General features: G+C 38.7%; 1 long non-coding RNA gene across 17 annotated transcripts in view; it reads right to left on the bottom strand.

Annotated features, from left to right (window-relative positions):
• The window catches only part of LOC147348230 (uncharacterized), a 317,007-nt gene extending 294,009 nt beyond the window's left edge, over positions 1-22,998 (bottom strand). For 14 of the 17 annotated variants that reach the window (XR_015151246.1, XR_015151243.1, XR_015151244.1 and 11 more), the window contains exon 1: positions 22,719-22,876. This is a non-coding gene — a long non-coding RNA (uncharacterized LOC147348230). Of the gene's footprint in view, positions 1-22,718 lie in introns of all 17 variants that reach the window. The other 3 variants (XR_015151241.1, XR_015151240.1, XR_015151242.1) reach the window with 2 other exon arrangements.
• Between the last annotated feature and the right edge of the window lie 3,530 nt (positions 22,999-26,528).

Below are 26,528 nucleotides of genomic sequence, written 5' to 3'. Positions count from 1 at the left end.
AAGTCCTTCCTTACAGCATTCAGGAGCTGCTGCTGCTGTTAAGTCGCTTCAGTCGTGTCCGACTCTGTGCAACCCCATAGACCGCAGCCTGCCAGGCTCCCCCGTCCCTGGGATTCTCCAGGCAAGAACACTGGCATGGGTTGCCATTTCCTTCTCCAATGCATGAAAGTGAAAAGTGAAAGTGACATCGCTCAATCAAGTCCGACTCCTAGCGACCCCATGGACTGCAGCCCACCAGGTTCCTCTGTTCATGGGATTTTCCAGGCAAGAGTACTGGAGTGGGGTGCCATTGCCTTCTCCAAGCATTCAGGAGAATACTGTCCAATTAACTTCTAAGGAGATTCATCCTCAAAAGCTTCTTCTAGGGACATGGAATACAATGTCTTTATTACTTACATAATCTTTAGATCTCAGAGTGTCTGACAAAAAGTGTTATGAGGTTAAACCGTCCTCTGATAGCTAGCAAATCTCAAATATTAAGTCCTCTTAAGGCAACCCTGTAATTTTATCTTGCAGTTATTTCTAATAAGAAATTGTATACATCATGGAAATAGAAATTAATTTTCAAAAATCTGGGGTTCTTTGAGAGTGGTGTATACATGTATTTATAGAAATGAACTCTGCGTATTACATTGTATTTGCTTTTTAAAATTCTGTCTTATCCTAACATTCTCCAAGACAAAGGAGACTTCAATACTTGGACAATATCTGGGAGACTTCAGCAAGTAGAAGATGGTATATTCCAGAATTCAAGAAACAAAGGCCTCTTTGTTTTCAGTAGTAGCTGACAGCCTCACTTTTCTCAGGACTCAATTTAGCATGGTATTCCCTCCTCAGAGAGTTCAGGCCTAAAGTCATTAGGTGGAGGTGAGCAAAGTAAGTGTCCAGGTGGGGTTCTGGGGCGGGGACGTACAAGGGGAACCAGAGATCAGAGATGAAGAGGGGTGTTCTAGAGCAAGTATGGAATGGGGTGGAGGAGGCAGCCTGGCAGATAGCCTGGAGGTAGTGTCAGAGTCCTAGCAGGCTACAGAGTGCTATCCAGTGTGGGGTGTTAGAGCCCCAGAGGGGTCAGAGGGCAGGCATGCGGAAGACGGTCTGCCATGGGGTACCTGAGCCCGAGCAGACTAAAGTTGTCATCCACACGGGAAAGCAACTTGATTCAGGGTGTCAGGACTTATCTAGATGATGAAGGCATCCCTGCATGAGGAGAATATAGTTAGGGGATGTTTGAGGGTGCAGTTCTTGGTATGAGGAACTGGGATGTGGACAGGGAAAGGAGAGGTGGTAAGGGTTTTAGCAGGTGGTGGTGGCAATTCTATCTTGGTTACACATAAGCAGAGTGAGCAAATAAGTAAATACTGGGTTGGTCAAAAAGTTTGCTTGGATTTTTCTATAACATGGAAAGGTTCAAACAAACTTTTTGGTCAACCCAACGCTTCAAAGGATGTAGAGGCTGGGATTCTCATTGTCAGAAAATGCAGAAACCAAAATGCCACAGAAACTAAGCTGGTGCCCACTGAATCCCTTTTATGAGAGGGCATTGAGGAAGCACTTGGAAAGTTCTAATATCTGATTATTCAAGTCCGTGAAACTACATTGCTAGCCAACAGATGAGTCTCAGATGAATCCTTAGATTTTCCTGAGACTTAGCACATAATTACACATCATAGACTTAAAGGTACAGATTAAAGGCCCAATTCAGCCACCTAAAAACTGAAGAGCCTTAAACCTGATAAACGTGGGGACAGATGATCCTTCTCCTCTGAAGGACGTAGAAGAGTAACTTACTCGGTCTCATGGGACTAACCCCGGAAAAGGAGGAATGGGTAAGACTGCTAACAATCAACAGATTAATGTGCTGCACTACGATACATGCTTTACAGGTGTTTTCTCAATTCTCACAGCAACGCATTGTGGGTATTGGGAATATGGATATAGTAAGACTATTTTTCAGATGAATAGTGCAAAGGTTCAAAGTTAAATACATTGCCAGGGACTTCTGATGGTCCAGTGGCTAAGACTCTGTGCTCCCAATGTAAGGGGTTGGGAGTAGATTCATGATTGGGGAACTAGATCCCACATGCCACAACTAAGAGTTCCTCATTAACAACTAAAGATCTCACATGCCGCAACAAAGATCGGAGAACCCATCCCAAGTGCCACAATTGGGCCTTTGAATACGCATGTATTATTGGGTAAAAGACCTTCGTATGATTTTGAGCCCATATTTTCAGTCTTTTTACTTCTTTCCTAAGAAAGAAAGAAAAGTAGTCTCTCAGGTACAGTAGACTTTCTAATAATGTAGCATTGCCAACTTTCACTAAGTATGTTACAATAAATACTCTCTTACCAGGATACATTAGCATTGCGTATTCTAAGGAAAAAACCAGTGATGAAACGTTTATGGCTCTAAGATAATCAAGTGTTTTCTAAGGTAATGAGTTACTACTTTTATCCCTTTATAAGAAAATTTACACTTTATAAGAAAGCTGAGTTTGCTTTTTCTTGTTTCTACTGACTTTCACTCGTGGTGCCTTATTTCCTTATGTGTTTATCAATTTTTAACTGTTTGCTGCTCATTTTGTTCGTAGACTTACATGTGAAACACCTTTTGAGTTGTGGGATGCAGGTGGGTACCTCCTGAGGGGATTTGTCATCTGGTCCTGGCATGGGTCTTAAATGCACTATTACTTGGGAAACACTTATATCTAAATTTCTGGCTTGAAGTGGTTCTGTGTTGACCACATAGTATGAATTTATGTCATAGACTGGTTCAAATATCAGCTTCTAGTTACAGGCAATTCCCCCATTTTCATGTGAATACACAGTTACTTTTAATTCAAGTTTAGATGGAGACTGTAGCCCTTTTGAGACCCAGCTATCATAAAAGAGGATCCCTGTTTCCCTTTCTCATTTTGAATTAGCTTTAGAATTTTTTTTCCCTTCTGTACCAGTACCTTTTCCAGTCCTGTGAAAAAGTATAACAAGAAATGATACTCAGCAAATCTGATTCACATGTGCCCTCAAGGTGAAAGCGGGTGGCAGTTTTCCAATTATTCTCCAGTTCTTGCCTTCACTTAATTATTGCTTTAAATTTTTTGCTTTCTTGCTAGACTACATGTACATTTCTCTATTTTATTTACTGTTTTCAGAAGAAAGACTGGTCCTAGATCCTCACCTGCTACATTGCTAGAAATGGAACCAGAGGGTAAGTTTTTCACTAATTTCCATTCAGTTATTCAAACTTTATAGTTAAAAGTTCAATGATATGCATTATTATTTACCTGGGGAGAAACTATTATAGATGGCATGGATTGTCTCATAACTTTAAATTCAAATAAGAAATTTAAGCTATTTTAATCTTCCCCTGTTAATGGATTTCTATTCTTTTTATAGAAGCTCAATAATTTTCTCTCAATATTCTAAGGGATAATGATTTATTGACAGGCCCACACAGACACTTGCGTTCTATGCTAGCTTCTATACTAAAAAACTGTATCACTTGGTAAGTGACAATCTCTCTAGACTACAACTTTAAGAAGTTAGTAATCTCAAGTGGAAAGTTTTGTGTTTCCTATAGCATTTAATCATGGACAAGAATAATACACAGATGTAAAGAGTAAATCACAAAGAGGCCGGTTTGGACCTAAATCTCATTTCTAACCATAAGATCTTCGAGCATGTTGATTTTAAATTGATGCATAATTGCATAGCAGACACTTTCTACTTATAATTCTGGTGTCATTTGGTCTCACAAGACCTAATCTAAAGTTGGTAATGCTTATTACATTAAAACTTACCAATGCCACTTGGACAAATTAAACTGTGTTAGATAATTAAAATATGCAGTATTTAATATGATACTTCAAATCAGTACAGATACTTGACAGACGTATAAGGGCTTCAATGACTCATCTTTTAGAATTCAGTGAGTGAAGCTGCTTCTTTTCATCTTATGCATAATCTTGGACTTCACAAAGGAAACACACTGGAATGTACCGAGAGAAAACCAACAGTTTATTTTCACTTCTATTTATTTTATATGAAATATAGGTTTCTAACAACTACATAGTCAAATTATGTTGCTTAAGTCCTGATAAAAAATAAGATGAAAATTTCCTCTTGTTAAGTTCTGATAAAAACTAGAAGGAGTAATGCTTAGTAAATGCACGAATGTTTCCTTGTAAATTTTACACAAAACTTGGTTCAGTCAAGATACTTCACTGATTGGTTTTATGACAAAACCCACATGTTAAGTAATCATATTAAAATGTTTTGAGAATAATAGTATTGCCTGACAGTGTCTGGCACCTAAGAGCATCTGTATTTAGTAAAATATATGTGGAATAAATCAACCACTGAATGAATAAAATGTGTAACGGATTTACACATTTAAAATAGCTCAAATCAAATAGCACATTATTCTTTTTTTTTTAATTTTATTTTTAAACTTTACATAATTGTATTAGTTTTGCCAAATATCAAAATGAATCCGCCACAGGTATACATGTGTTCCCCATCCATTAACTTATCAAATAGGTATTCTAGGTCAGAGCTTTTAGCTCTATGGATGGACTAGGGAAGGTCTTATGCTTTTGTAAAGTATGTACAAAATTATGATTTACAGGCCTAAATGTATTGTTCCCCCCTGCTGAATGATCACGGCTCCCAAAAGATCCTTTAAGTGGCTGAGGTGAATAAAGGTCAAATATCACAATCTTAAGCAAAGATGGACTCACTGTTTGGGATCAAGTTATTTTTCTAATCAACATGATTCTCTTTTACCAGAACAAAAAAGAAAAAAAAAATACTCTGATGTAGTCAAGTCTTGGGATTTTAAAAGAACAAAACAGTATTAAGTTTAATCACTGCACTTCCTGACATAAAATCTCATGAATGTAAATTTCACAAGGGCAGGGCTTTTTTTGTTGTTGTTCTCTTGTTTATTGGATGTGTTTCCCAGCACCTAGAGTGGCACTTAGCTTATAAAAGTTCGTCAGATTTTGTTGAATAAAATCAATCAAAATTCAAATAAAGTATTAGACATTGGTGATATTTCAACAACTTAGTGAACTATCACTGTAAATATTAATAAGCTCAAAGCAGAGGGTGTATCCTCAAAAATATCAAGTTACATAAATATGAAATATTATATACAGATATTTTATGTGCTTAGATTCTGGAAAGCCCTTAATTATCAACTTCAGAAATACCTGAAGCACGGACTTCCCTCACGGTCCAGTGTGTAAGAATTCACCTTCCAATTCAGGGGGCGTGGGTTCCATCCACGGTTGGGGAACTAAGATGCCACGTGACACAGGGCAACTAAGCCTGCGTGTCACACCTACTGAGCCCAGGAGCTCTGGAATCCCCGCGTCTCAGCAAGAGAGAAACCTACGCTGCAACTACATAGCGCATGTGCTCTGGAGCCCGGGCGCAGCCAGGACAAGATCCGGAGTGTCAGCCACAATGAAAAGATTCCACATGCTGCAAGGAAGACCCGCCTCCCTGAGTGGCCAAAAAAATGAAATTTAAGAAGCTGTTGTTTAAATAACCTACCATAATTTTTGAAAACCTTCCTAGAGTATGGTAAAAAAAAAAAAATGGTTTTGCTCTATTGAATGGTTTCCCCTATCCCAGTCAACCTAAAGGGGTCCCAGTTATTTCATTCATCCATCAAAAGCCCAGTGTGCCCTATAAGCACAATGTGTTAATGAACCAGCTAGATACGACAGCACTTAAACTCATGCAGGTGAAAACTGAGAGATCCAGGTCTTTGATTTGTGTTTTCTGTTTGAAAAGATTAAATCACAAATTACTAGATAAACAAAAGAAAGCAAAAAAAAAAAAAAATCAAGAACTAACATTGAGTAGTAATACATTATTCATTATATCCACATTTACACATTAATGACAAGTTAAACCTAGAAGAATATTTAGGGATGATCCAATCCTACACTCATTTGACAGATGGAATACAGAAGAGCAAAGAGGTGACTTGGCTTATGCAGGATTAAAAGAAATAAAGCAAGAAATCAGAAGTTAGGATAGACAACCATGTTTTCTAATGGCTATCTCAGAAGGTACTTCCTCATAAAATGAGAATACACTTGTCCCCTAATATAGCCAGTCTGTTAGTTGAATATATTAGATACATTTTATTTCCCATATAAACAGACACATAATAGCATGCTAAAAAACTCAGCATAGTCAAGAACTAAGAGTAGGCCCTTTGTGTACTGACAGGTGATTATTTATTAGCTGGTATGCTAGTGGTTCTAATCTAAGAGTCTAAGAGCTCCCTTAGTAAAAAATTAAACTGTAGGTAATGGCTATCCTGGTGAAACGTTGATGGTTACATTCTGGTACACCATATTGGAGGGGCATTTGGCAATATCTATTAACACTATTGCTTATCTTTTGACCTTGCCATCTTGTTTCTAGAAGGTAGGCCTAAAGACTTGCATACACGTTGGCCAGGATACTTATAAAAGTAACGTGTAATAGGAAAGAAAAAAGGCACATGGCTAGCTCTGTTCAAATTTGTAGGATTACAGTGAAGTGACTATTTAAAAAGTATCTGAAAATTTTAGTCCCAGCATCTAGAATCGGTACGATACATACTTAACCTTTGAACAATATCAGGGTTGGGGCACCCACTCTCCACAAATATTCATGTATTGTCAGCCCTGTAGATCCTGGAGGTACTTCTGTGTCCTCTGTTCCTCTAAATCCACCTGTTCCACCAATCATAAATTATGTAGCACAATAGAATCTACTATTGAAAAATATCCACGTGTAAGTGGCTCCCAGAAGTTCAAATTCATTTCTTTGAGGGTCGAATGTGGACTATCAAATTCATCTTAACTAACTAATTCCTCAAAAGCACAGAAACTGACCCCTCTTATACAGAGAACTTCCATGAATGTTCCTGATCAACTCATTCTACCCTAAATGTACTCACTCAACCTACTAGGAGGTATCTCATGATTGGTGTCAAACACCTAGATACTTATCTAGACTGGAAACACTTAGACACTCAAAACCTGTTTTCCTTTTGTTTGTTTCTATAAAGCAGGGGTAATAGCACTAACTTCATTAGGCAGTTCTAAGCAATTATCCTAACATCAGAGCCACTTTGAATGGCCATCATCATCATCCTCTGTATACATGCACAGGCATTATATACCGGAAGTATCATTTTTGTTGTCTTGGAAGTGGTTAAAATACTGGCTCCATTTTACTGGGTTGCATTGGAGCTCAAGGGAAATGCTGACTACAATATCCTTTACATTTCACATAATTTTAAAGTAGTATTATTAAAAATTATATTTTAACAGAAATCCTAAGAATTCTTAATTGAGGTATATGTCTCATATAATAATTACAGAGGTTGTGACAGAGCTATGAAAGAAGTCTAGTAATATAGAAATCTATTTAAAGTAAAAGTACCCTGATATGCCATGTGCCTACTATACAGAAATTCTGCAAGTATAATAGTATATGCAGTAAAAAAGCCAAAATTCCTTCTTTTCCTCCTAAAGAATAACCATTTATTGAGGCTGGTATATTTTTTGAAGCATGTATAACCACTGACTAACACTGGGCTCTATATTTTAAAAAGGGACAACAGTCCACGTTTTTCTTTGCAAATTCTAGTTTCTATAGACCCTCAAACAGCTCAAATCTGACAATCTATGTCATGTCAATAATATATATTCTTGTGATTTTGTAGCTTCAAAAAGAAACAGGTTTGATTTTATTTAAACCGAGAGTCAGCAATCTTTTTTTTCCCTGTAAAGGGCCAGATGATATCTTCAACTTTGAGGGTCAGAGAGTCTTTGCAGCAACTACTCAACTCTGTCAATGTAGCATGAAAGCGGCCAAAGGCAATATGTAAATCCATAGGAATGGATGTGTTCCAATAAAACTTTATTTACAAAAAACCGGTTGTGGGTCAACTTCACCTAAGGTTTCTGTTTGCTGAGCCTTATTTTAGATCACTTTTCAGTATCGAACACTAGTTCCTAGTCCCCTAAGCTAGACAGCATTTACATGAACTTTATATCCTTGTGCAAACTCATGGAAACTAGAGATTTCACAGAGACTTTTAATTTCTAAAGGCACACAATTGTCAAATGATGAGTAAAACACTATCACAGGGCAAATAAAAGGCATCTTGAATATAACTGGCCCCCGTGGAGAGAATCCCAGTAGACTGTTACTTTATAAAGAGAAAATGGCACATCATTTATTCTTCATTAAATGAAAAGAACAAAAACTACTCAGAAAATATATTAAAAGCATGTGCAGATTAAGTGAAAAAAGAAATAGATGAGGTATGGCAGCAAAAAGAACTATGTCAGTGCATTTTATTGATCATTAACCTTTTGCTTTAGGAGGCATTTGACAACAGCAGAGAAGTTTGTTATTGGTTTGGCATAAAACCTCTAATGATGTATGAGAATATATGCTCAAAAATGTCAGAGGTCACTAGAATCACATATTGGCAGATAAAATGTTTTTGATACTGTGTTATATAGAAGTAAAAGGGCAGCAAGCTGACTTTGATTGTAATGCTCGCTGGGGAAGTTTTGTGGTACTTCATACAGTAAAGTTAAAACTGAATGTGGTGCAATGTAACCCTGACCTTTTTTCTACACACCATCAAATAACACTTTGCTAAAATAACAATGCCATGGATGTATTTCTTATCAAGTGTTCATTAAAAATGTCAAGTATCATCCAAAATTGTTATATTAATGGCAGTTCAACTATTTACCAGTGTAGATTTTTTGTCAAAAATTGGAAAACCAACTCACTGATAGAGACATAGGTGTCTATCTTAGAAAACAAAGTTCTCCTCCAATTTACTCATTCTGTGATTGCAAATGTCTAAAATATTTCCATGAGTGGTATTTTACCTAAGCCATTAAGCCTTACAATAAATTTGATTGAACCTACTTTTCTAGAATAAAAAAAAAAAGGGTCTAAGGAAAACAGGGATCTGCAAAGTTTTCCATATTTTTTAAAGATCACCAAATAAACATTGCAATAAAAAATAAATCCTACCATCCTCAGAACATTATACCTATAGGACCTGATCTGGATTTCTTGAGTTGCTTTATTTGGAAAATAATTCAACATTCTCTTTTCAAATAAAATCAATTTACAAAGTTAAGCTCTAGAGGTGTATTAATTTGATAAAGATAGAAATTAACTTTAGACCAAAAATAGTAACTTAGTATTAGGGTAGGATGGATTTCCCGATTTTTATTGACAGTGACCTACAATCTATCTGAAGAGAAGACATTTATAACATGTGGTATAAACGAGAATACCAAATACACAGGAAAAGAAAATTATCCTTATGCATTCTCCTAGAGACTTTTAAAAAATGAAATGCCCTGTGAGTTTTACTTTGACACCAAAAACAAAAACAAAATAAGACATCATCCTGTATTTCTAGTTTTCCCATATCCTCCCCTATTGAATTAATTAACACTATTATTGATCTTGTCCCCAGAATCTCACAGGCATTTCATTTCCATTCCTCTTTATCACCCTTTCCAGTTTTTACTCCAGTCTGCACAACCGAAAGTCTTATTGTTACAATCACACTGACCTCCCAACTGCCCTCCCCAGTTAAACAATTTAACACACATTGGCCAATTTGATTCTTCTAAAACTATCTAGATCATACCACTCTTATGCTTAAATATTGTTTTCCATTTTACTGACTATAAAATCCAACTTTATCATGACAAGTCTACAAGATGTTTGCATATTTCATGTGGTATTATTTTCTCTTGTTCAAACTCTATTCTTGCTCAAAGTCTTTAAATGCTTTCTCTGTTTGGAAATGTGAAGTAAAATTCATATTGTTTGGCAAGACAAGAAAAAATTATACATAAAATTTTTTTCTGTGCCCTTTCCCCCTGGCTGTGCACTGTGTATCTGAATTACACATGAACCGAACCTCCTCCACTGGCAGAAACACCTGCTCAACCATAAAAACCAATATTCTCTAGCATCAACAAGAATCAACCAGACAACTCTGCAAAAAACTAACACTCCTTCTTGATCTTGTAAGGGGTCACATGACCCACCGGAAGGACACTTAGATCAGGATTACATAAACTGTCAATAATATGTCATTTGACATAGTCTCCTCTGCCTCAAAAAACTTATATAACTGTGCCTTGATTTCTAATTGGTAAAACAGAGTGCCTGCCTGCTCAGTCGCTTCAGTCACGTCTGACTCTTTGTGATCCTATGGACTGTAGCCCACCAGGCTCCTCTGTCCATGGGGATTCTCCAGCCAAGAATAATAGAGTGAGTTGCCATGCTCCTCTTCTAGGAGATCTTCCCAGCCCAGGGATTGAACCCATGTCTCCCTCATTGCAGGCAGATTCTTTATCACTCAGCCACCGGGGAAGCCCAGTACTCATGAGTTTTCTGAGATGCTGTTCCTGGGTTATAATCATCAAATTTGGCTCAAATAAAGTTTTCTATCTCTTTGCCACAAATGATTAATTTCTCAATGACAACAGATTATCAGGCATTAAGGAATGAATGAGATACACACAAAGGATGGAAGTTCTGCAGATCCAAGGATAAAATAATGGCAATATAAGAAAAGCATGCACACACAGAACCAGATATTTTATAATTAAAGCCTCAAGTCTTAATTAGGCATTTTTTGAAAATGGCATAATTATAATCAGCTATTAAATGTAGACAGACAAGGGAGGGAAAATATTATAATAGCAAAAATTCAAAAACTCTTTTATGCTGAAAAAACATAAGAAAGCTTAAAATCAGAATGATTTTGTTTATGTAACTGATTTTATGTCCCCAGATTCAACAGGAGCCTGATTATAAACATTCCTCTATCAAAATGCATCTCAGTAAATTCAGTGCACTCCTAGCTACACCAGACTATGCACTTTGCTTTACTTGGGTTCCACATTAATTCTTACAACAGCTTGACTGAAGTGCTATGACCATTGTCGTCATTTTGCAGATTAGGGAATCTTGAGTCTCTTATCTCAACAGGCTATAGAAATAATACTTCAGCAAATCATTGGCGAGGCTTATAGAAATGAAGACACTGCAGATTTCACTGCTGTGTCTAACCATTTATGAATCTTAGTTTAAATTCCATCTCTTGCTAGAGACTGGAGACACTGTGGAATCCCTAGTTAATTAAGGGAAAGGACATTTCATGTCTTTCCCCATAATTCACACAGAAATGTCAGTTATTAGAGACTGGCATCAGAAGCAACAGGACTGAGAAGATGAAATCAGACTAACGGATGGGAGAGAAGATTCCAGAACTCTTATTAATTCATTTAATTATTTTATTTATTGATTCTCTACCAGTTATCAAGAAGAGTGCCTACCTCTGAGTTACAAAGATGAACAAAATGTATTCCCTGCCCTAGACTCAGTGACTGTCATTTGAGCAGAGACAAGTAAACCAATGATAAAAGTACACCAAATAACTTCTATAATACATGGTGTTTACGGAAAACTTTAGGAGTTAAATATACTTAGCTTCTGAGTAAAGGAAACAGTGCAAAACCAGTTGGCGTCAAATGCTCTCTTATAAGAAAGTAGGGAAACATTGAAAACACAACTCATGAAATAATTATACACAGTATATATTAATAGATATATAATCAAAAAACAGTTTCCAGAAGGAAATAGAAAAATTGCTGTGAAATAAGAAAATCTACTTTATTACTGTTTGACTATTTACTTACTTATCCCACTCACCAAATTCATACCATATTGCTATTTATTTTAGACATAAAGCTGTCAGATTAATGCATGCTTTCATGCAAAACTTTATCCTTGATTGTCTGAATTTAATTCCTAAGTGCCACTGCCTGACAGATGGTTTCAACTTTTCTATTCTCACAATAGACAAGTTTACCCTTCTCAGGAAAACAATCTAAATTTGATTTCCAATAATTCTTAAGGATAAATTAGTGACTACATATCTATAAAATGTCCAGCATATCTATGCAAAATACTTGACAGTCTATTGTCTTATAAACCAAGCGATATTTTTGTACTGACAAGTCAAATTTAAAGCATCTTTTCAAATTAATGTTGCTGGGAATATAAACACATTATTGTAAACACAAATACTTGACAAAAGCATTTCTATTCCTGAAAGGTTTATTTATAAGACTTTAAAAATTTATTTTCTTTCTTACACTTGATTCAAATATATTTCTCTTTGTTGGTATTTGTATAACACTGATTATTATATACTCCCATGCTTAAAAACTATTTTTAAATAACAATATAATTTCTATGTTCAGTTTGCAACATTCTCTTCTCTTTTTCATGCTTGTTTTATGTCATACCAGATTTTTAGAGATTAAAGTTTAAAAAGTTAAGGAATATAAAGAATATAAATATTCCATAATGAATGCATGATTTATTTGCACCATATTAATTATATCAAATTATATACATATATATATTTAGGAAAATAAAAATGAAACAGTACAATATATACAACACCAAGATTTTGCAAAACAAGATTTCCCTCAGGCCCCAGCTAGTAACCTTAACATGATTTCACGGCCTCCAAGCCAAGCAAGCATTTCAGAAATTCCTTTGACCTCTTCTGATTAATCACCCAATCTTTCTATAAGGAACTCCTCCTTTCACACCCCTGCTCCTTTGTCTAAACTGCAAATTTACCCTGTGCTTTATTGTATTATTCAAATTATGAGCCCATTCTTTTCCTGTTTTACTTGGCTCCAAGAACGATGACTTAAGATTCAGTTCAGTTCAATTGCTTAGTCGTGTCTGATTCTTTGTGACCCCATGGACTGCAGCATGCCAGACCTCCCTGTGCATCATCAACTCCCAGAGTTTACTCAAACTCATGTCCACTGAGTTGGTGATGCCATCCAACCATTTCATCCTCTGTCATCCCCTTCTCCTCCTGCCTTCAATCTTTCCCAGCATGAAGGTCTTTTCAAATGAGTCAGTTCTTCGAATCAGGTAGCCAAAGTACTGGAGTTTCAGCTTCAGTATCAGTCCTTCCAATGAACACTCAAGACTGACCTTTAGAATGGACTGGTTGGATCTCCCTGCAGTCCAACGGACTCTCAAGAGTCTTCTCCACCACCACAGTTCAAAACCATTAACTCTTCGGCACTCAGCTTTCTTTATAGTCCAACTTTCACATCCATACATGACTACTGGAAAAAACACAGCCTTGACTAGATGGACTTGACTAGCCTTTACTTTGTTGGCAATGTCTCTGCTTTTTAATATGCCATCTAGGTTGGTGACAGATTTTCTCCTAAGGAGCAAGCATCTTTTAATTTCATGGCTGCAGACACCATCTGCAGTGATTTTGGAGCCTCAAAAAATAAAGTCTGACACTGTTTTCCACTGTTTCCCCATCTATTTCCCATGAAGTGATGGGACCAGATGCCATGGTTTTAGTTTTCTGATGTTGAGATTTAAGCCAACTTTTTCACTCTCCTTTTTCACTTTCATCAAAAGACTCTTCAGTTATTTTTCACTTCCTGCCATTAGGGTGGTGTTATTTGCATATCTGAGGTTATTGATATTTCTCCCAGCAATCTTGATTCCAGCTTGTGCTTCCTTTAGCCAAGTGTTTCTCATGATGTACTCTGCATAGAAGTTAAATAAGCAGGGTGACAATATACAGCCTTGATGTACTCCTTTTCCTATTTGGAACCAGTCTGTTGTTCCATGTCCAGTTCTAACTGTTGTTTCCTGACCTGCATACAGATTGCTCAAGAGATAGATCAGGTGGTCTGGTATTCCTATCTCTTTCAGAATTTTCCAGAGTTGATTGTGATCCACACAGTCAAAGGCTTTGGCATAGTCAATAAAGCAGAAATAGATGTTTTTCTGGAACTCTCTTGCTTTTTTGATGATCCAGTGGATGTTGGTAATTTGATCTCTGGTTCTTCTGCCTTTTCTAAAACCAGCTTGAACATCTGGAGGTTCCCGGTTCACGTATTTCTGAAGCCTGGCTTGGAGAATTTTGAGCATTACTTTACTAGCGTGTGAGATGAGTGCAATTGTGCGGTAGTGTGAGCATTCTTTGGCATTGCTTTTCTTTGGGATTGGAATGAAACTGACCTTTTTCAGCCCTGTGGCCACTGCTGAGTTTTCCAAATTTCCTGGTATATTGATTTAAGATTAGTAAAGGAAAACTTTTTACTCATAACCAGAAGCTTTTCTGTGTGAATCAAGAAAACCTTCATTTGAAATCCACCTTGCTGGCTCTAAGGACTGGGGAAAACAAAGTATTTTCTCTCTTGCTTGGATTAGCCTTATTTCACTCACTGCCATGGCTATGAGCCCATAAAGGAAAACATACTCAGACCACCCCTGAGAAGACAATGCTATGATAACTGAATCTGAGACTTAAATCTGAGATGAAGCCTGAAGACAACAGGGTCCACATTTTAAGAGTGTGGAGCTCAACCTCCATGTGATACTTACAAACTATACTTCAATTAAAAAAAAAAAACTAAATAATAAAAATCAACGTGAGGAAAAACAAATTTTAGGAGTCAAAGCCCTCATTCATGCTAAACAAATGTAAGAAATTTATGAGGAAACATTTTCTTAAAATATTGAATTTTATTGAAGTATAATTCTCTTACAGGGTAAGTCCATAATGACTCAATATTTATATAGAATACACTCCATACAAAGTTATTATAAGAATTTTGAGGAAGGTTTTGTTTGTTAAAATTACAAATACTCATTCCCTTGCATTGGAAAGATAATGTTTCTTCCTCTTTAACTCAGTTTTAGAGAGAGGCTTCAAGGAGTTCACTTTATGTATCATCTGTATTTTGAGAACATAATGGACTGATGTGTGTGTGACTGAGCAGGACCCCATGGGGCCTTTCCAGGACAGACTCCTGCTGCTGTGTTCTCTGCCTGCCTCTTATTTATAGAAGACTTGTAGTCTCCTAGGGCTCTTCTGTGGAGAAGGCAATGGCACCCCACTCCAGTACTCTTGCCTGGAAAATCCCATGGACGGAGGAGCCTGGTGGGCTGCAGTCCATGGGGTCGCTAAGAGTGGGACACGACTGAGCGACTTCACTTTCACTTTGCACTTTCATGCATTGGAGAAGGAAATGGCAACCCACTCCAGTGTTCTTGCCTGGAGAATCCCAGGGACGGGGGAGCCTGGTGGGCTGCCGTCCATGGGGTCGCACAGAGTCAGACACGACTGAAGCGACTTAGCAGCAGCAGCAGGCCTCTTCTGAATCACAAAAGTCTGGCTGAAGAATTAATGACTGAAAGGATGTGAACATGAAGTGACAAAGATATCTGTCAGCGGCTTCTCTGGTGGTCCTGCCAAAGAATCGCCTGCCAATGCAGGGGTCACAGGTTCGATTGCTTGCTGGTCCAGGATGATCTCACATGCCGAGGGGCAACTATGCCCACGCAGCACAACCCTGAGCCAGCCCTCTAGAACCGAGAGTACAGCTACAGAGCCACGTGCTTAGAGTTCAGGCTCTACAAGTGAAGCCACCACAGTGAGAAGTCTGCATGCCGCAACTAGAGAGCAGCCCCTGCTCACTGCAACAAGATAAAGCCCAAGAGCAGCAACAAAGACTCAGCCATAAATAAATAATTTTTTACTAAAGGATAGCAGTTAGCCCAGCCTAATTGGTGAAAATTTAAATAGTGTACCAGTCACATGGAAATCACAGAATATTTAGTTCCTCCCTGAAGTACACAGGTAACACTATTTGATGCACAGTCCCTGAGTTGTTTTACAGATGCTGAAGCTCCCATCAAATGGAAGAAGTCAACTGCTTGATGACCATGAACACACAGTCCCCAGACTGGCTGAAGCTTGAGGACTGACAATGCTAATCCTGTGACAGCACCCTGTTACCACACCGTCAACCAGTCAGAGAACTGTGCAGGGCTGATCACATATCTGTAACTTCCCTCCCTCACTTTGCCTTTAAAAATGCTTCTCTGAAATCCAGTAGATAGTTTGGGTTTTTAGAGCATGTGCTGCCTGGACTCGTTGTACAACACCTACAATAAATGATACACTTTCCTTTACCACAAGGAGTTAGTAGATTGGCTTTACCACATGAGGGCAAGTGGACCCAAGTTTGGTTCAGTAACCTGTTTCCCACATGGGATTATCTGAGGACAAGGTGTTCAGCCTGCATTCTGAGCTGCAATATACAACATAATGACTAGAGTTAACAATGACATATAGTATATATGAATGTTCTTAAATTCTGAGTTCTCGCCATAAGAAAAAGATTTCCCCTTATTTTTATGAGATGATGAATGTTTACTACACTTGTGGTCATCATTTAATGATACATGTAAGAAAAGTCATCATGTTGTACACCTTAAACTTACACTGATGTGAAGTACAAGTCACTCAGTCATGTCCGACTCCTTTCCCTTCTCCAGGGGATCTTCCCAACCCAGGGATCGAACCCAGGTCTCCCACATCGCAGGCAGATTCTTTACTAGCTGAGCCACAAGGGAAGCCCAAGAATACTGGAGTGGGTAGCCTTTCCCTTCTCCAGTGGATCTTCCCAAGCCAGGAATCAAACCAGGGTCTCCTGCATTGCAGGCAGATGTTTTACCAACTGAGGTAAGCTTTATCAGCAAAGCCCCAAAACTTATACTACTATGTATCAATTATATCTCAAAAAATCCAGAAAAATACAAAAATAACAAGGTGATAAGTCAAAAATAAGATGCTTTATAGTTATATCCCAAGAGCCTTGCTTGTTTGTTTTTTGATATAAAAGTTTATACCACTTTTTAAATATGCTGCTGCTGCTGCTAAGTTGCTTCAGTCGTGTCCAACTCTGTGCGACTCCAGAGACGGCAGCCCACCAGGCTCCCCCGTCCCTGGGATTCTCCAGGCAAGAACACTGGAGGGGGTTGCCATTTCCTTCTCCAGTGAATGGAAGTGAAAAGTGAAAGTGAAGTTGCTCAGTCGTGTCCGATTCTTCTGGACCCCATGGACTGCAGCCCACCAGGCTACTCTGCCCATGGGATTTTCCAGGCAAGAGTACTGGAGTGGGGTGCCATTGTCTTCTCCGTTTTAAAATATATACCCAAGTAAATCTGGTCCCATCAATCATGGAAAATAGATGGGGAAACAGTGGAAACAGTGTCACACTTTATTTTTCTGGGCTCCAAAATGACTGCAGATGGTGATTGCAGCCATGAAATTAAGAGCTGCTCCTTGGAATACCTCCTTTAGGCCCTCCTGCGCCAGTGCAGCTACCACTCCTTGGACATGGGGTTGCTCATCTCGGCTGCTGCCCCTGGCCTCAGGTGGGGGATAGCTCCTCCCGGCCACCGCCCCTGACCTCGGACATGGGGTAGCTCCTCTCGGCTGCTCCAAGAAAATTAGACATACCAAGGGAACATTTCATGCAAAGATGGGCTTGATAAAGGTCAGAAATGGTATGGACCTAACAGAAGCAATAGATATTAAGAAGAGGTGGCAACAATACACAGAAGAACTGTACAAAAAAGAGCTTCACAAACAAGATAATCATGATAGCGTGATCACTCACCTAGAGCCAGACATCCTAAAATGCAAAGTCAAGTGGGCCTTAGAAAGTATCACTACAAACAAAGCTAGTGGAGGTGATGGAATTCCAGTTGAGCTATTTCAAATCCTGAAAGATGATGCTGTGAAAGTGCTGCACTCAATATGCCAGCAAATTTGGAAAACTCAGCAGTGGCCACAGGACTGTAAAAGGTCAGTTTTCATTCCATTCCCAAAGAAAGGCAATGCCAAAGAATGCTCAAACTACCGCACAATTACACTCATCTCACATGCTAGTAAAGTAATGCTCAGAATTCTCCAAGCCAGGCTTCAGAAATACGTGAACCAGGAACTTCCAGATGGTTTTCAAAAAGGCAGAGGAACCAGAGATCAAATTGCCAACATCTGCTGGATCATGGAAAAAGCAAGAGAGTTCCAGAAAAACATCTATTTCTGCCTTATTGACTATGCCAAAGCCTTTGACTGTGTGGATCACAATCAACTCTGGAAAATTCTGAAAGAGATGGGAATACCAGACCACCTGACCTGCCTGTTGAGAAATCTTTATGCAGGTCAGGAAGCAACAGTTAAAACTGGACATGGAACAACAGATTGGTTCCATATAGGAAAAGGAATACGTCAAGGCTGTATAGTGTCACCCTGCTTATTTAACTTCTATGCAGAGTACATCATGAGAAACGATGGGCTGGAAGAAGCACAAGCTGGAATCAAGATTGCCAGGAGAAATATCAATAACCTCAGATATGCAGATGACACCACCCTTATGGCAGAAAGTGAAGAGGAACTCAAAAGCCTCCTGATGAAAGTGAAAGTGGAGAGTGAAAAAGTTGGCTTAAAGCTCAACATTCAGAAAACAAAGATCATGGCATCTGGTCCCATCACTTCATGGGAAATAGATGGGGAAACAATGGAAACTGTCAGACTTTATTTTTTTGGGCTCCAAAATCACTGCAGATGGTGACTGCAGGCATGAAATTAAGAGACGCTTACTCCTTGGAAGGAAAGTTATGACCAACCTAGATAGAATATTCAAAAGCAGACATTACTTTGCCAACAAAGGTTCGTCTAGTCAAGGCTATGGTTTTCCCAGTGGTCACGTATGGATGTGAGAGTTGGACTGTGAAGAAGGCTGAGCCCCGAAGAATTGATGTTTTTGAACTGTGGTGTTGGAGAAGACTCTTGAGAGTCCCTTGGACTGCAAGGAGATACAACCAGTCCATTCTGAAGGAGATCAGCCCTGGGATTTCTTTGGAAGGAATGATGCTAAAGCTGAAACTCTAGTACTTTGGCCACCTCATGCGAAGAGTTGACTCAATGCAAAAGACTCTGATGCTGGGAGGGATTGGGGGCAGAAGATGGGGATGACAGAGGATGAGATGGCTGGATGGCATCACTGACTCGATGGACGTGAGTCTGAGTCAACTCTAGGAGTTGGTGATAGACAGGGAGGCCCGGTGTGCTGCGATTCATGGGGTCGCAGAGAGTCGGACATGACTGAGCAACTGAACTGAACTACTCCTTGGAAGGAAAGTTATGACCAACCTAGATAGCATATTGAAAAGCAAAGATATTACTTTGCCAACAAAGGCCCGTCTAGTCAAGGCTATGGTTTTTCCAGTGGTTATGTATGGATGTGAGAGTTGGACTGTGAAGAAAGCTGAGCACTGAAGAATTGATGCTTTTGAACTGTGGTGTTGGAGAAGACTCTTGAGAGTCCCTTGGACTGCAAGGAGATCCAACCCGTCCATCCTAAAGGAGATCACTCCTGGGTGTTCATTGGAAGGACTGATGTTGAAGCTGAAACTCCAATACTTTGGCCATCTTATGCGAAGAGTTGACTCATTGGAAAAGACCTTGATGCTGGGAAAGATTGAGGGCAGGAAGATAAGGGGACAACAGAGGATGAGATGGCTGGATGGCATCACCGACTCGATGTACACGAGTCTGGGTGAACTCTGGAAGTTGGTGATGGACAGGGAAGCCGGGTGTGCTGTAGTTAATGGGGTCGCAAAGGGTTGGACATGACTGAGCGACTGAACTGAACGGAAGTAAATCATGAAGCATGGAATGCATTATTTTAATTAAGGTGAATATTTTAACAAAATTATCATGGGTAAGGCTAAATACATCTTATATTTCAACTCCTAATCTCAATACTGCCACTTTATTCCAGAGATAACTATTTTTGATATAATATGTTTTCTTTCAGATCTATGGTATTATAATGAAAGTATATCCATTGAAAATATCACTTACATTTTCACATGATTAGAACCATTCATTTTTTTCATCTTTATATTTGCCTGTAACTCCCGAAACTTGCACTGGGGGAGGCAGTTAGGAAAACTTGACTGCTGGTTGACCCACAAGCTAGACCCAGGCAGCTGGAGGCTTCCATCCCACCTACCTTGTCTTGGTATGTGTGTTCAATTTGCCTTCTCTGTTCCTAGAAGCTGCTCCAGGGATACAGCCTCAAAAGAGTGACAAATCCACTTAGGTGCTCTATATAAACATTTAACCTCTGTCTGGTGGGCAAGGAGATAGTCTCTTCTTGCAACCATCAAGATGAGCCTTCTTCCATGCTCTCCTGCTTATTATTATTACAAACCTGCCACCTAGGAATCTGGATGATATGCCTTTTCCTTTGGTCTCTCACACCCTCCACCTGTTTCAGATTAAACCCAGGAAGCTCCTGAGGAGATTATGAAGCAGCAATCTCTCTTGCATATTTTTTACTTGCAGATTCCTTTTTAAGTACTCCACGCTAATCCTCAGCATCTATTTATCATATCATAGTTAATAGTTTTCCTTCTTGTGGATTTCTAAATTGTTCTTTTTTTTTTCACAGACAATGAATATCCTTCTTATACTATTAAGAAAGCATTTTGATATAAATCTCAGTTTATAAATTCTTAAGGCTAAAAGATAAATACTTTAATTAGATTCATTCTTTCATAGATCTTAATCATGATGTCTGATTTTACTTTACACATTATTTGTCTTATTAAGAAATGTTTTTGCCTTGTCTCAGATATTCTTTACTCATTTGTATTTTAGAACATTGGATACCAAATCATTTTAATCGGCTCATTAGACAAAAATTTGTAGATTCCTTCCCTTATCCTGAGAGACTCTGATTCAATACACTTGGGGAGGAGCCCAATTCTGATACTTTGGTTTCAAAGACCATAATAGAGAAAAAAGACCTAAAGACACACTCGTCCTTCTGTAAACATTTTCTTAAAGAAAATTCTCAGGGTAAGTTATTTTCATGCATATGCTATGCTGTGCCGTGGCAGCAGTATCTAGATAGTAACCTCTGATGTCCTGACACAGAAAACTGTGGGACTTGCTGGTATTTCTAACCACTGATATCATCTATACATCACAAATAGCTCTGCACAGGGCCTAGGTTTGGCCTGGGAAACATGGGATTTTCAACGAAGAGTCAAGAAGAAAATCCATAGTATATGCTGGTAGGAAGGCATTCAAAGATTTTCTATCTCAAAGTTAGTGGCTGGAAAGCTTCCTTTTTTTTTTTTTTTCCTGCTGTTGGAAAAGAGATCTTAGGTTTGTTCAAGTAAAAGAAAAATATCCAGATCCATACGTTTAGTTAAGGTACCACTCTCCTAGACAGCATATTAAAAAGCAGAGACATTAATTTGCCAACAAAGATCTGTCTAGTCAAAGCTATGGTTTTTCCAGTAGTCATGTACGGATGTGAGTGTTGGTCTATAAAGAAAGCTGAGCACCACAGAATTGATGCTTTTGAACTGTGGTATTGGAGAAGACTCCTGACAGTCTCTTGGACTGCAAGGAGATCCAACCAGTCCATCCTAAAGGAAATCAGTCCTTAATATTCATTGGAAGGATGGATACTGAAGCTGAAACTCCAAAATTTTGGCCACCTGATGTGGGAAAGATTGAAGGCGGGAGGAGAAGGGGACGACAGAAGATGAGATGGTTGGATGGCATCACCAACTCAATGGACGTGAGTGTGAATAAACTCTGGGAGTTGGTGATGGACAGGGAAACCTGGAGTGCTGCAGTCCATGGGGTCACAAAGAGTCGGACACGACTAAGTAACTGAACTGAACCGAACTCCTTAAAATCAGGATGTCATGATTAAACTGGAGAAGGAAATGGCAACCCACTCCAGTGTTCCTGCCTGGGGAATCCCAGAGACGGGGGAGCCTGGTGGGCTGCCGTCTATGGGGTTGCACAGAGTCGGACACGACTGAAGTGACTTAGCAGCAGCAGCAGCATGATTAAACTGTTTTCTTTTCTTTTTTTTTTTTTCAGATAGATGTTTTCAGGTAAAGATTTTTTTTTTAAATTTTATTTTATTTTTAAACTTTACAATATTGTATTAGTTTTGCCACATATCGAAATGAATCCACCAAAGGTATACCCGCGTTCCCCATCCTGAACCCTCCTCCCTCCTCCCTTCCCTACCCTCCCTCTGGGTCGTCCCAGTGCACCAGCCCCAAGCATCCAGTACTGTACATCGAACCTGGACTGGCGACTCGTTTCATACATGATATTATACATGTTTCAATGCTGTTGAACATGTATATACATGTTCAAAACTGTTTTCATGTTAGAGTCTTACTCAAATTCTCGAGAAAAATCTCACAAATAAGATTAAGCCTGAAGATATTCCTGCTGGCTCATACTTGTTTTATTCATAAAAATTTGAAAGTATCTAAGAGTCAAGTTTTACCTTTATTGATATAGAAAAGCTTTAAAACTAAAAGACTCAGATGGGAATATGCTATTAGAGAAGAGGGAGAAATGAGTTAATTTTTGGTACATTTTTTTCCTTAAGAATACCATTTTGTTTCAAGGAAAATAATAATTCAAAAAGAACAGTTAGGGATGCATGGCCCTAAAATTATTTACATGTGACCACTTTGGGAAAGTGTTCTGAATCAGTCAAGAATGAAGGCTACTTTTCCTTTTTGATCTCCCTTTTAAACCCAAGAAAAAGCTGTCGGTATTTCTTTTCAATATGGTGCTTTGTGTGTCAATTTTCACCCTGAGCAACAAGCAAGTGTACACATGGGGTCAATGAAAATGATACACAAAATGAAACTTCAAGTATTAAGAAATTAGCACTCACCTTCTCCTTTCTGTAATATTTAAGATGGGAGAAGAGCAGAACTGGTTCTAAGTTCAGAAAGCCGAGAGGGCTTCCTTTCTCAGGCAGAGCTGTAACCACGTTCTCCGTATTTTTTCCCTCATTTATCACGCACCAGAGGCAGGCACATCCCGCCTTCTTTTCACAGGTGAGGAAAGGGATTTTGATTGCTCAAGCACTGAGCTTGAAAGCCCCAGGCAAGTGAGAGACAGGCTCCGGCACTACAGGCTCTGATTTGAAAGCACATTATTGTAATCATTTCCTAAACCCTCCTACACCAACCCTTTTAAAACATGATTTAAGTGTACCTACCAAGACTGGATGCTCAGCTCACAGGTCTGCACCACTTCTTTTCCACCACTGTGTTGCTCAGATCTGGAAATTCTTTCCCCCACCACCCCGGAGGAAGCACCTTTGGCTTTGTCTACGACCTTTCAGCCTCCTTGCTTCTCTCCTGAGCAGCTGGGGCTCATCTACCTTCAAAAACACCTGTAGCCACTTAGCTGCCTTTTCAATGGGGCTCACTGCAGAATGATCTCCACAGAAGTTAGCAAGCCTCTGAATAGAAGTATGGGTATGTGTCATTTTAAAGAAAATTCTCTTTGAAGGTAGTGAACAACCTTTCAGTGAAAGGTACATGTCCCTGAAAATAAGTGAAATGTTTTCAATTAGTATACAGTTCAGTTCAGTCACTCAGTCGTGTCCGAATCTTTGCAGCCCCATGGACTGCAGCACGCCAGGGCTCCCTGTCCATCGCCAACTCCCAGAGTTTACTCAAACTCATGTCCATTGAGTCAATGATGCCATCCAGCCATCTCATCCTCTGTCATCCCCCTTTCCTCCTGCCTTCAATCTTTCCCCGCATCAGGGTCTTTTCAAATGAGTCAGTTCTTTGCATCCGGTGGCCAAAGTATTGGAGTTTCAGCCTCAGCATAAGTCCTTCCAATGAATATTCAGGACTTTTTCCCTTTAGGATGTACCGGTTAGATCTCCTAAATGGAAAACCACTTCAGTATTCTTGCCTTGAGAACCCCATGAACAGTATGAAAAGGCAGTTAGTATTACCCTAGAAAATATTCCTAGGACTTACTCTCCCCTGTGCCTTTTCTGTAGACTCAAACCTTGGCCTAGATCTTTGTTTTCTCTTTTATCTCTCTCTTCACGATCATTTCACTACTATACCAATGAATATGCAGAGCTATGGCAACTAGATTTTTCCCCCCATTCTGCATTCCTTAGCATCTCCTCTTATAGGAGAGGGGAGGCCCAAGGAAAGAATGGCTTTCTTTCCTACTGAAAGGGTCTAGTCAGGTGTTGCAAATTAAGATAAATGAGCTTAATTTCTGAAGTAAGAAAGCTTTTCTTCATGTGGTATCCCCCCAAAAATATCCCTTGACACTTGCAGTCCTAGCAGAACTTAGCCTGTCACTCATGGGCTGTGGTCCTGACAGATGACAGTAAACTGCTCTAAGTAAGACACCAAACTAAGAGCTGTCCTCAAAATGGGGCTCTCAGACAGTCTTCCCATGATTTCCTTTTACTCAATACATTCCTCTATGCCAAAGCTCTGCAAAAATTCTCAGCTCCTCTTGCTCTTCAGAATAACATCTGGAACCTTCTCTGTAGCCAAACAAGCTGTAGTAGGCCACAGACACTGGTTTCAACTTAATTACATGAGGAACAAGTATGAGGTCATAAACAGGCCTGCCTGACTGAAGGCAGAAGCAGTGACATTTTAGTCTGAGATCTAACATCTTTCTGAACAACATCTTCTGAGTAGTATTACTGCACTTACCTGTGACAACATTCTGAGCTACCTGCCATTTGGATCTTGTTTTCAGAGAATAAGGATTGCCACTAACAGAGACTGAGTGCCTGACATGTACCCAGTATTTTGCCATAAGCCCTATAAATATTACTTTAGTTCTCACAAATACTTAAGCATGTATTCTACAATATCTTTCTCATCCTCAAATTACTCTTTAGTCCTTTTCTTTGCTTTATAACTCACATGGAACCTCCATAAAAGGAGATATCTTGTCCCAAGACCAGTATCTGAAATTATGGATGAAATAATGAACTCCCATTGGAGGTTTAATATTGTTTGTGTATTTTGCAAGTAACTTTGAAGAATAATTCAGCATTTAAAACCCAATCATCATAATAGTATTATTATTAGACTCTCTTATTGAGTACTCATTAACCTAACATGATGAAAGCTTACTGTGATTGGATCATGTCCTCTTATCATGACTATTCTCCAAGGCAGGTCCTTCCGTTCATTGTTGTCTTTTTAGAGATAAGCATCATATCTCAGAAAGTTTAACCTGCCTGCACAAGGTCACACAGTTCTTTAGAGACATGCCTAGGGTTCCAACACAGACCTACTACTGAGAACAAATGTTCTTAACCACTATGTCACACTTCCTTCTTTCCAATTTGGTCAACTTTCCCAACAGAGATGATCTATTGCTTTTATTTCAAATACATTTTAAAATGCATTTTAGTCTCCTAATTGGCATATCTTAATGTCTCCAGGGGCAGCATGGGAGAAAAAACGTAAGTAAGTAAGATATGCAAGGGTGAGACAAAATGGTTCACTCAACTGTTAGGTGCTGAGCATCTGAATAGGAGCTGCACACAATGACGAGTGTACTTATTGTGCCACAGTTTATGATCCCAATGAGCATTTCCATATGTGAATCTGAAACTTACTCTTGCAAGGGCAGCCATTCCTGTCTGAAGGCTTTGGAAAAGTCAAAACACCAATCACACTGAATGGATCCTTCACTTCATCAATAGCCAGTCTCCACCAACACTTCACATTAGCATGGGCATTTACATTAGTCTGTCCCATTCCACTGTCTGATGGATGGTAAAATAATTCTACTAATTTGCTATTCTTATCACTTGTCTCTGTTTTTTTTTCCTGAGTTTTCCCAGGTAACATCCAATTATACAGGATTTAATTCTTTTCCTTCCCCATGGTATTACTGATCAAGGTAGAATCATCAGCCTGCAAGATAATTTCGGCAGGCAAAGTAAGATTCAAGAATAAGAATGAATGCTGACAATCAATAGAAACAACCCTTTCTTACAAATTTAATTCTGTATTATTCTGGTGCAAGTTCAAGAGGTAATTATCACCTATATGTAAACCAAGACATTAAATCAGGATAGGGTTCAAATAAAAACAACAGCAGAAAACCTGACCATTCAAAAGAATTATAGTCCTATCTGTTTACATATTTTCTTTCAAAAGAGTGGTACAATTTACTAATTGCTAAATTTGTAATTGCTGTTCTGGTGATTTTACCTCCAATATTTACTGAAGTGTATCCAAATGATAATGAATATCAGCGCAATTTTCATTTTTAAAAAGGGTAAAATACTTTGGAAAAAAATGAAACCAGTTAAGATTAATTTTAAATTTAAAAAGAGATGTTATTATAAGAATATGAAACAGCAGGGGTGATTTTAATTAGGAAATAAAACTTGTAACACTCTAATAATTTTTCTTTATTTAATTGAACTATACTCCTAGGTTTTCATTGAAAATGGTAATACTACTGAAAATCAACACAAAACATTTTCATTTTAAAAATGTCTGAAGAAAATTAAACATACAGCTTGAAAAATATTTTTAAAACAGAAAAATATTTTCGTAATTTTTACTAAAAGAATTCTGACACTTGGTCAATTTTAGATTGGATAGCCTTCCATGTAAGAATTAGAGACTATCAAAATCCACAATACCTAAAAGAAGTCTTCCTAGGTGTTTGGTTCTCCAAC

Source organism: Bos grunniens, chromosome 22, assembly GCF_055505025.1.
Source record: "Bos grunniens cultivar Pamir isolate PY7600 chromosome 22, Bosgru_T2T1.0, whole genome shotgun sequence".
In the NCBI taxonomy this organism is placed as follows: Eukaryota; Metazoa; Chordata; class Mammalia; order Artiodactyla; family Bovidae; genus Bos; species Bos grunniens.
Note: the sequence above shows the minus strand (reverse complement) of the source record. Positions and strands in the feature narration are given on the sequence as shown.